This window comes from Myripristis murdjan, chromosome 16, assembly GCF_902150065.1.
Source record: "Myripristis murdjan chromosome 16, fMyrMur1.1, whole genome shotgun sequence".
In the NCBI taxonomy this organism is placed as follows: domain Eukaryota; kingdom Metazoa; phylum Chordata; class Actinopteri; order Holocentriformes; family Holocentridae; genus Myripristis; species Myripristis murdjan.
This window is the reverse complement of record NC_043995.1, coordinates 1,621,845-1,635,860: the sequence shown is the minus strand read 5'-3', so window position 1 is coordinate 1,635,860 and position 14,016 is coordinate 1,621,845. Positions and strand designations below refer to the sequence as shown.

General features: G+C 42.5%; 1 protein-coding gene and 1 long non-coding RNA gene across 5 annotated transcripts in view; both read left to right on the top strand.

Moving 5' to 3' along the window:
• tsnare1 (T-SNARE Domain Containing 1) overlaps nt 1-8,888 on the top strand; it is a 195,676-nt gene extending 186,788 nt beyond the window's left edge. For all 4 annotated transcript variants that reach the window (XM_030071912.1, XM_030071913.1, XM_030071911.1 and 1 more), the window contains one exon: nt 8,362-8,888. The gene's annotated coding sequence lies outside the window, so the exon portion shown is untranslated. The remainder of the gene's footprint in view (nt 1-8,361) is intronic.
• Nucleotides 8,889-12,585: 3,697 nt separating this feature from the next.
• On the top strand, nt 12,586-13,516 carry LOC115373488 (uncharacterized). The gene is made up of 2 exons (XR_003929543.1): nt 12,586-13,000; nt 13,370-13,516. It is a non-coding gene; the product is annotated as an uncharacterized LOC115373488 (long non-coding RNA).
• Nucleotides 13,517-14,016: the final 500 nt, after the last annotated feature.

Here is a 14,016-nt window from a genome sequence, read left to right as displayed (position 1 = left end):
TCTACTGTGAATATCAAATAAATCAGGAATGAACAAACAAAAAAATCTTTAAAGAGGAAGATCTACTCATTGAAATACCCTGGAGCTCCTTGAATCCGGCCAGTCATAGGCCATAGAGAAAGAATGATGTCTGGTCTGATTCATTTTGAGAGCACGTGTCAATAACGGTACTGCTTCAGCTGATATTTTTGACAACCCTACACATGACATGTTACTTTTACATCGTTGTCTTTATTACTGAGTTATGTTCCATAGCTTGGCCTTTGAAAACTCAGTTGTAAAAGTGGTGCTGCTTGCAGCCCTCTGAAAGCTGACACATACTGCTAAATGACAGTCAACCTAACATGACTGGCTTGTGTGGCTGCTTGTAACTGGGATTTAGTGACTTCAAAGCTAACGTCCTTCTCCTTTTAGTGTTTTTTTTTTTTTTTTTTTTTTGTCCACCTGCTGTCGTACTTTGATATGCTAATTGTGACTGAGAGCGCGCAGGCTGGAATAAAGATTTTAGGTTTGTGAGGCTATCCACTCCATTTTTCTCCACTCCTGCGCTGCACCTCTTGGCTTGGTCTCCACAACAGTACAGAGGTGCCATTCATCCAGCCGCTGACTGACAATCAATGGCTCTGCCGTGGAACCAGTTTTGGCTGTGATTGATATTAGCTATTAGCCTCCTGCATCTGGACGTTGTGCTCTGGAAATGGGGCAGGACGGATGCCTGGAAAGCAGCGACCCAGCCTACGTGTCTGTATTGATCCAACCCAGATTGAGACCTCTAAATCTCCCAGCACCTTGGCTATATAAAGGACTATAACTACCTCACTCAAGCAGATCACAGTGTTGCTTTACTGTTGGGTCTTTTTATTGATTGTTTGGTGTAGATTTCATCTTGAAATCTCATTTCAACTTTTTTATGCGGAACAATCAGTGACAAAGTGACATTTCCATGTTTTGGTGAAATGGATTTAGGATCACACACACACACACACACACACACACACACGCACTTTTTGTCTCTCCTCCACTAATCTTGGGTGCTTTCTTTATTTTTTGGCTTGTTTCACCCTGTGGTGCGTTCTTTTTTGTGACTGACTGTGTGTGTCTTCTTGTAGTTCTGTCCTTCATCCTAGTCAGATAAAGAAAATCCTCTAGAGCAGTGTTTTTCAAAGTGGGGTCCTGGAGACCCCCAGGGGTCCTCAGCAACATGGGAAATACTTTAATTTTACTATAATTTAATAACACTGAATTCTGTTAGGCATGAGGGATCCTAGTAACATTTTCTTCTTTCTGATTCATTCTCACCATGATTTGCCAGTGTTCAAGTATGATATCGAAACTATTTAACCCTTTAAAACCAGAGCAGATGTACTTGGCAAAGTGTTCTTGTTGGAAGAAAACCAGTGGTTGTGTTTTTGTATCTTCAGTGCATTTTGGGCATGAAGTTAAAGGAAGTTTCAGCTCTTACAGCTTTGCAGGCTCAGGTAGATGTAACCATATATAATGATGACAATGTACCATTACTTAATAAGAAAGCAAAAAATAAATAAATAAATAAAACACAATTTCCCACGATCCTTGCCTGTGGCCAGAAAAGTGTGCATTTAGGTAGCGAGCTCCGTAGCCACATAGTTTGTTTGAAAAGTCAGAGCAACACGGAGCACAACAACACTGGAGCCCAAAATCTGAGCTGTTGTGGATGTAAGTTTTACTCCAGACCTGAAGGAGCTCTGAGAGTCGACCTTGTAGCTAGAACAGAGTGGATCAAGTTTGCAACTGGCACTGAGTTAGAAAAAGCTGAGACACAGGCATTCCAAAGCTCCAGACTGCCAGCATGATGAGGCATATGTGGCATAGTGTACTGACAGCACTTTGCAAGCTTTCTGAGTAATGACAATCTAACAAAAAGGAAGGAGTGCATGCACACCTGAAGACTGGATCCATGTATATTTGTATATGTTGTATATTGTATATTTAATAGTATCATTATGTTTACTAGTACATTAACCAAATGTTAATCCATATAACATCAGTTCATTTTTAAAAGCCTTTTCAACAAACTATTTGTTCAATTTTTTATTGCATGGAATGAATTTACACCAAAGGCAATAGTTAGTGTCAGTTTACTGTGAGAATGAGAATGATTTCAGCTGAAGTGACTGTGTTGCTCTCTCTTTATACCAACCCTCACCCTAAGCCATTTTACCTGAACTTTGTGTCATAGCTCAAGAGGGAACCTGCTGATGCTCTGACTCTCATACTTCCAAAACAATTTCACTTTTTTTTTTTTTTTTTTTTTTTTTTACATTTTTTGACAAATAAATATTTAAGAGATCCATGCCAGTTTATAAAAATATCATAGATCTCATGAATAACTTTCTTTGATGGTCTTACAAATCATTTACCAAAAAGTGTCCCACTTTAGCTGACTCCACCCTACATCATGTAGATCATCATCATGTTGTCTTCATCAGGCATTATGACGCCATATGGAGATTTACTTTCCACCTGACATGAACACTAACAAGTCATATTGATGGGAATCTTCTCAGTCGCTACCTTACCTTCCCACATGACGTGAAGGCAGCATTAGGCCTCAGCTACGGGGTCTGCACGTGGTGTTTCTGTTTCACCAGAAATCTTCCCCCTCTCCCCATGACACTGCTATTACCAGAGAGGGTCTTGGTTTTATCTCAGTCCACAAGAATTCTATCCTCTGTATTCTGTTTGTAAAAGAGTGTGGATACTCAACCCAAGCCCATTGCCACCCATTGGGATCCATCTGGACCCAACGGGGTGGGCTGGGCTCGGACAAAAATTTAGAAATTATGTTCAGGTTCGGGTTTGGTCACGTTGGCATTATTTTATTGGATCTTTAGTGTAAAATAAATAAAATGATGGACCTACTGTCTGTTCTGGACAACTTCCTGTATGGTGCTTAGTTTATGAGATGACACTGAAGGCAACACACAGGCTATTTAAGGCAGTAAATGTAACCCGGATAACAATGGAGGATAGAATGCCTGTCAGGTTTGGGTCGGTTACTGTGCTCTCATCTCAGGTCAGGTTTGGACAGAAATATGCAGCCCGATGTGCACTCTAGCTTGGAAATGAGGGTATGTCTCTTTAAGAGCTTGTGCTATGGAAAATGGTCAGTTTTCCTGTTAGTTCATAACTCGCCACTGCAAAAGTAGAAGACATAGGCTCAATTTGTAGACTTCGAACAAACGTCAGCTTAGTGATGCTCAACTGACATCAGAAAAAAATCTTTCAAAACAAAAAAAAGGTGGTTAGCAAATATGAAACAAAAAACAAACAAAAATATCCTAATATAAAAAAAATGCATAATTACCAAATTACCGGAAAATTTGAAAAGAAAAAAAAAACTGAAAATTTGCACAAAAAAAAAAAAAAATCAAGTAAACAGTATCTCTAATTCATGCGCGCGGGAACTATTTTTTGCCAGGGGGTGCTGCGTATGGGGTGGGGTGGGGAGGGTGGGGGGGGCTTAATTTTTATGTGACTGGTGGAGAGAGAGAGAGACTGGATTGGATTTGGAGGCTAAACTTTCAGTGACAGACAGACAACCAGCTGTGCGAGCGCAGCGCAAACAAGAGAGAGAGAGTTGCAGCAGTATCCCGCTGTGCTGGCAGACTCGGCAGCAGGGACGGTTTTTGCTATGGGCAGTGCAACTGCCCAGGGCGCAATCTACTTGGGGGCGCACGAGAAAAAAAAAAATCTCCAGTTTTCTAGACTACCGTATTGACCCGCACATGCCGCGGCACCATCAGTCGGCATCAGGTGGGCTGGCCGCGGCACCGTCCGATACCGCGCCCACCCGTCAGGTCTGCCGGATCTGACAGGTGAGCTGCCTGATGCTGGCCGGTGCCGCGGCCGACTCGCCTGATACCGACTGATGGTGCCGCCGACTGATGGTGCCCCGGTGCCGCGGCCGACCGGCGCTACTAAATAATGGCGAATTTGGCGATTTTTTTTTTTTTTTTTTCGGGCTTTATCGGGCTGTCGAGCCTAAAGTTCGGCTAATTAGTCGGGTCGGGTCGGGCCTCGGGCTGGCCCAGTCGGGCCCGGGTCGGGTCGGGTCTTAATTTTCAGGCCCGATGAGAACTCTACCGGTGATGTGTCTCGGCGTGATTGCCCCTCTGCACGCGTTTTACATGTTTTTCGTTTTCCTTGCATTAGGTGCAGTAGATTAATACACGTTTTACTTTCTCCCCCTGTCCACACCCTAAGTGACTGCCACAATCAAGTCATTTTCAAAAGAAAATGACTTTGAAATGTGGTAAAATTAATTTGACATTTATTCCACCCCTCCTCAGCAGGGGGTGCTGCAGCACCCTCAGCACCACCCTTCCCGCGCCCTTGCTCTAATTATGAAATATATTAAAACTACAGGTTTAATGTCAGGTCATTGAAGGTGGATCGACGTCACACTTGTGTTTAAATGCTTGTGAAAGTATTTCAGAGGGCGTATAACATCTGACAGATCCTGGAATGTGTTTGCAGTCTTTGATATTTGTCAGCAAATCACAAAAGTCACTGGATTTGCTCCAAAAAAAAAAAAAAAAAGGCATAAGGGATAATGCCTGATGGCTCTTCAAAATTCTACCAGTTCCCTCTTGCTGTCAGTAGAGGTGAAGCAGCCTCTTGCAGAGGAGGGGGAGGGGGAGGGTGAAGGTGAGGCCTGGTGGCGGGGGTAAAGGTTAGGGTTAGGGAAATGAATGCAGTCAGTGAAGGTCCTGTGATACAACTGGGTTGTGTGTGTTTGTGTGTGTGTCCTCCGGAAGCTCTGTGGTGGCAGGCAGACAGAGCTTTGATGTGGCCATGACTGGCAAAGCTCTCTGGCTGTGTGAGCCAAGCAGACGTAGTCATCCCCATGGCCTCTGATCTCTACAAAGAAGCATCTCTACATCTTCCTCTCTCTCTCTCTCTCTCTCTCCCTCTCTCTCCCTCTCTCTCTCTCTCCACCTGCCCTCATCTGTCCTGTGTGTGTTTGCTTTTTACCTTGACATAAACCTCCTCTGTCCACCTCCCCACCGCCTCTCCTTAACTGGCATCCTTCCAGCTCATCAGGATTAGAACATTGTGCAGATGGGCACAAAATCACCGATGTGACGGACGCCTCAGGTCTTTTCATGGACAGGGCTCTGCAGTGTACTCATGTTCATCCTCTTGTCAAACTTCATACTCCTCTCATCACTCTCACTCAGCCCAAAGCCCACCCCCCCTCTCTCTGTTCTCCCCTCCTATCACTCAGCTCACCTTCTTCGCTTATGGTGATCCCACCTCACCTTGACATTGTGTGTGAGTTCTCAGCGTCGTTCATTATGTACTCGAAAACATCTTCATTTAGTATTGGCAGTTGATGAGCAAGTTTAGCCAAGTATTTACAGATAGTCTCCAAAGGATCATACCAGTAGTTTTGAATGCTTTACTACATTTTACATTGCAACAAAATATTTTGCAAATCACACACGGGTACCAAAGATTTCAAAATCCCTCAATTCTCAAATATGAATTTTTGGTTGAACCATCCACCTTGTAATGTTCTGATTCTGAGTAACAAAGTCGCCACCATTCATAAACCACAGAGGTGATAATTGGCTGTGTAGAGTAATTGTTTCCCCAGGACCTATTTTCCCTGGTGGAGGGACCGTTTCACTCTGCCCAGTTTCAATCCATGAAAACACAACAGTGATGTTGCCTTTAGGGAAACTGTGGACGACTTTCTAACGTTGAGAGAATATTGGTGTGAACAAAGTTTGAACATAGTGGAATGAATGGAAACCAATGGCTGGATAAAACGTTGGAAAAATGATATTGGAGTTCTACAATACAGCTGCTGAAGTATATACATTTTGCAGATATTACGCTAAACATGCAGAAATTACTGGTGTAGTCCTTTATGTCAACCTATTGAATTGCAAGTCATTAAACACAACCATATAGGCATTGCAGGTGGAGTTTTTCAGCCGACGACTCAATATTCATCCGTCTTACTCCTTTTTGATACAAAGTATACAGTACCTTTCTGACTGTCTTCACCAATTACATTTTTTGTCTTTTCTTTTTCTCAGTTTTTTCTCCTTAACTCTCCGTTCAGGTCGCTTCAATCTGCTGTGCTGGTATGAATGTTAGATGCAAAATATTGCCAAAATATGCACATAAAATTCAGTCGCAATGAAAATAACTAAATCAAAAGAAATTGTTTGAAAACGATTTGCTCTTTGACAGGGACTGTGTGTGTGTGTGTGTGTGTGTGTGTACGCGTGTTTGTGTGCTGCACTACCTTGTTAATGAAGGATCTCAGTCTCTATCTGGCTGTCTCTCCCTCGCTCTCCCCCTCTTTATTTCTGTCTAAATGGAGGTTGTGTGTGTGTGTGTGTGTGTGTGTGTGTGTGTGTGTGTGGTCAGACCACCTCAGTTCCACCCTCAGTAGTGATAAAAGAGGAGACATAGCTGCAGGCAACTGAAGCCTGCTCCAGTGATTGTCTGGACACTGAGACCCACTAAATCGACACATCGGAGGTTAGAGGCTGGAAAAGTGACCGAGAGGACGGAGAGACAGAGCGTCTTCAAAGTAACACACATTTGTGGCAACTTGTCCACTCAATCAGCTTCACTACTAACTTAACAGAAAATAAGCAAATGATAATAGTGATGACCATAACCACTAAACACTGATCTGACTCAAATGTTCCCAACTCTTTTAGGAATTTCTGCTCTCAGGCTACAGCCACTGCTCAGTGTATCTGTACAGCGCTCAAACTTCACAGCCTTGTTACCATAGCAAACAAATATCATCGCCATTTTATTAAAAGACCACAGCAAACAGAGCAGTGTCTCTTCTACACCATTCAAGTTCTGTGCTTCCTCTGCTCTTGCGCTCACTTATTCATCTAAGGACCAGTCAAAGAGACAACACACATGCTTCTTCAAAGCCAATAGTCACATTCTAGCAAATGACCAGTACACACACACACACACACACAGAGATTGACAAAATGAACACCACATCAATCTTGGGTCATAATGACATCACATTACCTCTTGATTATACTGTAAACTGTTTGCAGTGTATGACTAAACCCCCCCAGGTGAGAGGTGGGGGCGAGACACAGATGTGGTCTGAGTCTGACTTTTTACTTTTTGCCACAATCTAGACACACATACAAACTTTATTCAGCATATTCAACAAAAATATCTGTACAGTCAGGTGGCCTGGGGCCAAAGTGCTGAGTGGGGAACCTGCCGTCACTCACAGAGTGTGCTGTAGTGTTAATGTGGAGCGCTGGAGTCAACAATCTACATCTGTGTTCTCATCACTTAGCTCGATTGATCAATGGCACGAATGGTGCAGCCTGTTTATTTAAAGTTCAAGTCCATTCATCTCTGTTTGGTTACGCTCCATTTAAACATGATGCTAGTCTCTAGTCAGGGTTGGCTTGGTCATTTCCAGTGGCTAGCAGTGGCTTCACAGTCATTTAGTTCTATTAATTAACTCAGCAACAATATTTGCAATGTGAAATTTACTTCTTTAACAGTTAAAATAAAACAACAACAACAATATCTTAAACAGGCTTCAAGCGCCTCTATTTTTTTTTTTTTTTTTCATATCCAGATTTTAGCCCTTTCCTATGGCAATAAAGTGCATATAGAGCACATACTGTACATGCTATATGTTCTGACTTTCTTTGAAGTCAGATATCAACCAACCAGGGTTGTCCAACTCTGACATGATGGATAATGTGCTGTTTTTGTTTTTTTTTTCTCTATAATGGTCATAATTGACCATAACGGATCATTACACACTAGTTGGGATATGGGAAGACTTTAAACTGAACTGATCACAATACCAAATTTTGATGTCACATAAAATCCTTTCCTCAAATGCCAAAATAATCCTCCAGAACTTCCTTTTTCCAGATTTAATTCACTTACATGTTTCTTGTTGCCCAACTATTAACTGTAATTCAGATAAAAGTGATGCGCTTTGGCCTTTCATGTGCCGGCCCAGTCTGGTCATTGGTGATTAATGAACCACTTCCATCTCCACCACTGTGAACTCTAGCCTGGACTTAATTAAAACTCAGGCATTGACCACCAATCATAAATTACTTCCCACAACCTGTGACACTTTGAGAATAAAAAGAACAAATTGGTTCCTTACCAATTAATAATTCACAAATGAAAGGAAATACAGCCCAAAGCAGGGCCTTGAAAAGAGTTCCTCGTCTGTGTGGTATGGAGGAGGCTGATAGCACCATCGCTAAACCATGAAGGCACTAGACCTCAGCGCCGCTGACCGGGTGATTGATGGCTGTTGTCTGGTGTGCTTGTGTTTTACAGGTAGCTGCTGTCATTGCAGTGTGACCGCACCGCTTCTACCCAGTGTGCCCCCTGACCTGACCAGCTGGTTTCCAGTGGGAGGGAGCCACCCTGCAACAACATCTCTACTCCATCACCTCTGCCTCTGTGTACATGTTCATCAATCCAAGGACGGAGGCCTTTCCCAGCATACAAGTGGTCATGACTTCTGTGTATTTGTGTCGTCTGTGGGGTGATATGAAAGGGTTACTGTTTTCCCCTGAACACCATGAATGTTGCTGTTTCTTCGACTCCTAACTGCCGTGATTTTGGCAGAGAAATCAGCTTCAGGGCGGGGCAGGGCGAGGCGACCTGAGCTTTAGTGTCTTTACTGCTGTATGCTGGCTTCCTTTGTGTATTTTTACTGACTTGAACATATTTATCTGCTTGTAGTGTATCTATTATCTGTAATTTAGTCAGTATTAAACTGTAGTTTTTTGTTCATATTGATGAAGAATGACAGACAAAAATATATCTTGCAAAATAAAAGACTACATTAAAGAGTGAAATTGTGAAAAGGTGTTGATTTGTAATCTGTAAAAGCTGCTGGATGCTAAATATGTCCATATTTTCCATCTAAGTCAGTGGTTTTCAAAGTGGGGTCTGGGGGCCACCAGGGGTCCTTGAGGGTCTTCCAGGGAGTCCTCAGCACAATGAGGAATAGTTTAGTTTCCCTTTAAAAGCTTGTGAATGTGTCATGTTGATCCAGCACTGTCACTTATATGACATTCAGTTCTATCATTTTAATAATTAAATATAATTATGTAATTTTTAAAAATATATATTTTTGATGATTTTAAAGGTGATTTTTAAAAAATTAATCTTCAGGTAATGTTGTATTTTTTGTTTTGTTTTGTTTTGTTATGTTATGTAATTTGATAGTCAACTTTTCCCCATACTTATGAAAGAAATAAGAGAATTTGCTGAGGGTTTTTTTTTTTTTCAACATACATCACTATGACAGAAAAATACATAAAAGTGATTATTTTAACATTATGTTTTATCACACAACTTTGCATTGATTTGACAAGTGTGACACGTAGACAATTCCAGAATTAACACAAACCAAAGTGTATTTTCATACCAGTCCCAGGGGGGGGTTGGGGCTGAATGTAAATCTAACTGGGGGTCCAGAACATGAAAGCTCAAAAACAGCTGTTCTAAGAAATATATTGGACTGATAAAATCTACTCAGAGATGGCTGGCCCATCCCAGCAACTGTGTTTGGGAAATCTTTTCAGCTCATAGGAAGTGATGCGTTCTACATATTAGGTAAACAAGGAACAGAATTACACTGTGATCTGCAGGCTATTTTTGTCTGCATCCAAATGTGGAAGCAGCCCTTGTGGACTTCAGTCTTATGTACTGTGGCGTGTATAACTGTTTGTTGTGCTTTGCATCATTACATCAAGTCTGTAAGGGTGCTGGGCTGTGGGCACAAAAGACACTAATTGGACAAGACCTCAAACATCATGTGTTGCCATGGATATAACACAAAGATCTGCAGATATAACAAGTTTGATATGAATAACACCTGAAATGACTTTGAATAGGCAAGCAGCATTTTAAGACTTAGGGCTCTATCTTTCACACTGCGCTACCCGTTGCCACTACCCGCTACCCGTGAATTTAGGAACTTCCGCTATCCCTAAATGGTATCTTGCAGCCACGCTACCCGCTATCCATTATGCCGACTCTGTTATTTGCACCTGGAGGTGTGCCCGTGGGTGTGTTTATGTGCTTTACCTACAGTTGCTATCTTGAGCACACGTTAGGGAAAGCGGATAGAGGTCCTCAGAACCACCCGCTATCCCATTTGGGCTTTTACAAGAGCGCGCCCAGGCGGCTTCAATGCTCGTCCACTTGGCCACTTGGACCTCCCGAATTAACTCGCCTGTAAAAAGCCACCTTGCTTTAGCCTCAGTTGAACTCCTGAGAAAATGGCAGAGATAGTACTAAATCGCGACCTTCCTCTCTCCATCACTGGTTTTGGTTTGTGGATTTAGGATAGCGCAGCCTGCTCTTAAAGGCAATGGCACCTGGCACACTGATTGGTTTAACTGGCGTAACGCCCAAACCACACCTATGCATAATGTAACGGGTAGCACAAGTGTTTTAGGGATAAAGGCAGGTGTGCAAGATAGCAACTTTTGCGGGGGAACGCCTCTTACGCAATGCTAAATCCCCAAATAACGGGTTTAGGGACTCTGACACCCTTCATGTGAAACCCTCAACTGATGATGGTCTCAATCACATTTTCCCCCCGTTGAAATGAAAACCTCCATTCATCTGATCCTGCAGATTACCACGTACAGCTTCCATATCATAAATTCATTGAGCCTTTTGTGTCTGTGTGTGTGTGTGTGCAATAGCAAACTGCACTACATCACTTATAACTAAAATGAAGGAAATAAACAAATGTCTTCAGATAAGCAGGATTAGGCTAAATGGATAGTCGGTTACTGACACTGGAAGACCTTTGGAGGACTTTCACTTATATTTTTATTGTTTTAATGGGCTTTCTTTGACAGTATTCCTTGACCTCTTTATAACACAGCATCCTTATTGCTATGAATTTTGGGTAATCCCACTGGTGAGATTCGCACCATAGTGCAGTGGCTCCAGAAGTTTTTAACTGGGATGGCTGTGCATGCAGTAGGAGCCATGGGGGGAAAGTGTTTTTGTTTACGAGCTTGACACCAACTTTGAATGAAGACAGAGTTTGGACCTGCAATCCTAAGCTCTGCAGCGCATGGGCTTTTTCCCTGAGGAACAAAGTGCAAACTGCAGGATATTAACTTCCTTGGTGCACTAACATAGCACCAAGTTAATAAATACTAATCACACTTTTATCTTGAGTTAGAACACAGATTGGACTTGTGCCTAATCACGTTCAACAAGTGGTAGTGACCATGGGTCCAAAACAAACCATTTCAAGGAACTCACAAGTTACTGTTACCTTTTACCAAAAGGCAGCCGAGGCTACTTGGAACAACTAAATAAATATGTCAGCTGTCTTCATGAAAACTAGACCATCACTATAAGACTCCAAAAGACTTTTAGGTTGAATCACAAAATGCTAAATTAATTAATATTGTAAACGGGGATTTCCAAACAGCTTGATTTCTCTGAAGTGTGTTGTGTTACTGCAGAAAGGTGTTGGTCAGCTCAGTCTGAGAGACGACACAAGATCAACTGGAACACACTTTGCCAACCAGCAGCTTCACACCTCGGTGCTGCATTTTTGGTCTAAGGCTAAGTTCAGACGGTGTGCTGATGCCACGCCAAACTCATTTGAAATTCACTGACTCACATCAGATGAACTCATTCAAACTTTGTGTTTATTACATGCATACACATCATGATGCGCTATTCTGCGCTACTCTGGTGGATCAAGATCCTGCAGTAACATCCAAAATCAAGTGCATGCCTTATTAATTGGCTTAGTACGAGTCAGATTTTACTGACAAGCAGATATAAATCCAAATGATCTGCATGACAGTGAAAAAAAAAAAAATACAAACTAAAGAATTAATTTTAACGGAAATAAACAGCTATGTTACTTTTGAACAATAATTAGACATGTTCAGCCAAAAAAAAATTGTGAATGAGAAATAGGAACACATGTCCTTCAGTTATTCTTTATCAAGAAAGCAGATGAATTCAAATGTAATTTTAAATGCTTTGCTTGACAAAGTAGGGCAGGTGTCAAGATTTAACGAGCTCTTTATGATCTGATGGAACACCATCATCACAACATGAGGACATATTTGTTCATTACTGAACTGCAGCCTATATTAAATACCACTGCAACTGTTTAGCATGCCATTAACATAAATTATCATTAACTCTGGCTGGTGGAGATTGGCTGTGGAGCAGCGTATGAAACAAATGAGCTCTGCAGATGAAGCTTCATCCAGAGCCCGGCAGCAGGACCCTCCAGCTTCAGAAGCGCGGCCTGGTGAACTCAGTCATTTTAATCAGCTGTGCTACTTTGGAAAAGGTAAACACTGCCACATGTTGGAGTTCAGCTCTGCAACAGCATCTGAACTGAGCCTAATCTGACCCAGCGCTAACCCACGTGGCAGCCAATCAGCTTGCATCAGTTTAAGTTTCACACCAATTAGCACAGTTCAGACCAAAGCAATTAAAGTACAAAATTATTTCATTGCTTATTCTTTCTCACATACCACAGATTCAGCCATTCTTCAGTGAGAAGGGTTATGAACAAATGGAATACATAGGCCGATGTGACGGGGTCAGTTTTTATCAACTGCATGTTTTATTTTTAACCTTGTTGTGTTAAGAGTTTTTAGTGAGTTTTGGATGCATGTAGTATTTTGTCCAACTGGCCCTGAACTGCTCATGGACTCCAGCAGCAATTAGCTGCATTAGCGCCAGGTGTGCAGCAGCAGCAGACAAACTTTGTAAGCAGGCAGAGCACACAACACGACAGGCCCCGCAGCAGGAGAGACGCCACGCAGCAGCAAGAGCCAAGCCAGAGGAGCCGAGTCGGCCAAGAGACGACAGGAGCGCAGCCCGGAGGGTGGACGGCTGGAGGGAGAGAAGGAGCCCTGCTGCCGGCTTGATTTGAGGGGAAGCCGCGTGGAGTAATAGAGGGGTGTGGCTGCGATTATTTTAACCAGCTGTTTTAACAGTGGATTGCCTTTTTAACTTTGGGGACGTTTATAGTGGATTTTTATCTGGTTTTAATCCTGATCACTTTATGAGCCCCCCAGTCTCATAAAGTGATCCAGCCTTGGGGTTATTCCTAGCATGTTAAACTTGTAAACAACATGCTTGTGTGGGACACAGAGTGCTGCAGGGTGGGTGAATTAGACATATCTATATTTTGATACCCTAGAGGTTCTTAAGTTTGTTGTGTGGGGTTAAAGCGTGTCTGTAAAGTTAACATCAGGAGTACTGCCACCAGACTGAGGTTGGTTTATTAGACAGGCTGTCTCTTACACATGCCTCGTGGCCTCTATAGTGGCTGCATTGTTTTCAGTTCTTAAGGATTCCCGTGTGCAGCCCTGGGACATCTTCGAAGGGGAGACAGAGGATTGATGGACTGCCACGGGTGACTTTGGGCCGGAGTTTTTCAAACTTTCTTTTTAAATAAACCCTGTTAAACTTTTACCTTTGGTTGAGTGAGTTTTAACTCTGCTCATCCCTGATTTTAAGAACCTGAATAGTCATTTTAACAGAGTCCTAAGCTCTTTTTATCCTAGGTGGCGCTGTTGGCTTTTAACCATTTTGATTTCATTTTAGTCCAGATTTTAAATTCCTTCAACCTCACCACACCATTACTGCCCAGAAATGGGTTCACCAGATCATTCACCTCAAGATGGAGGTAGGTAGGACCCAAATGCAGGTGCAGGCAGTGAAACAGGCTTAAGGAATATAAGAATGTTTAATCAAATGAGGAGCAACACATGGCAGAAACAAATACAATAAGCAGACAAAGAAACTAAGCTGAAGACAGGACTTAAATACACGGGGAACTAACGAGGAAACAAAGCACACCAGGGGAAGGGGCTGGAACACAAGACAGGAGGGCACAGATGATTGGCTGAGGGAAACACTGGGGAGGGAACAGACCAATCAGGGCCCATTACACAACTCAGGACAGATGTG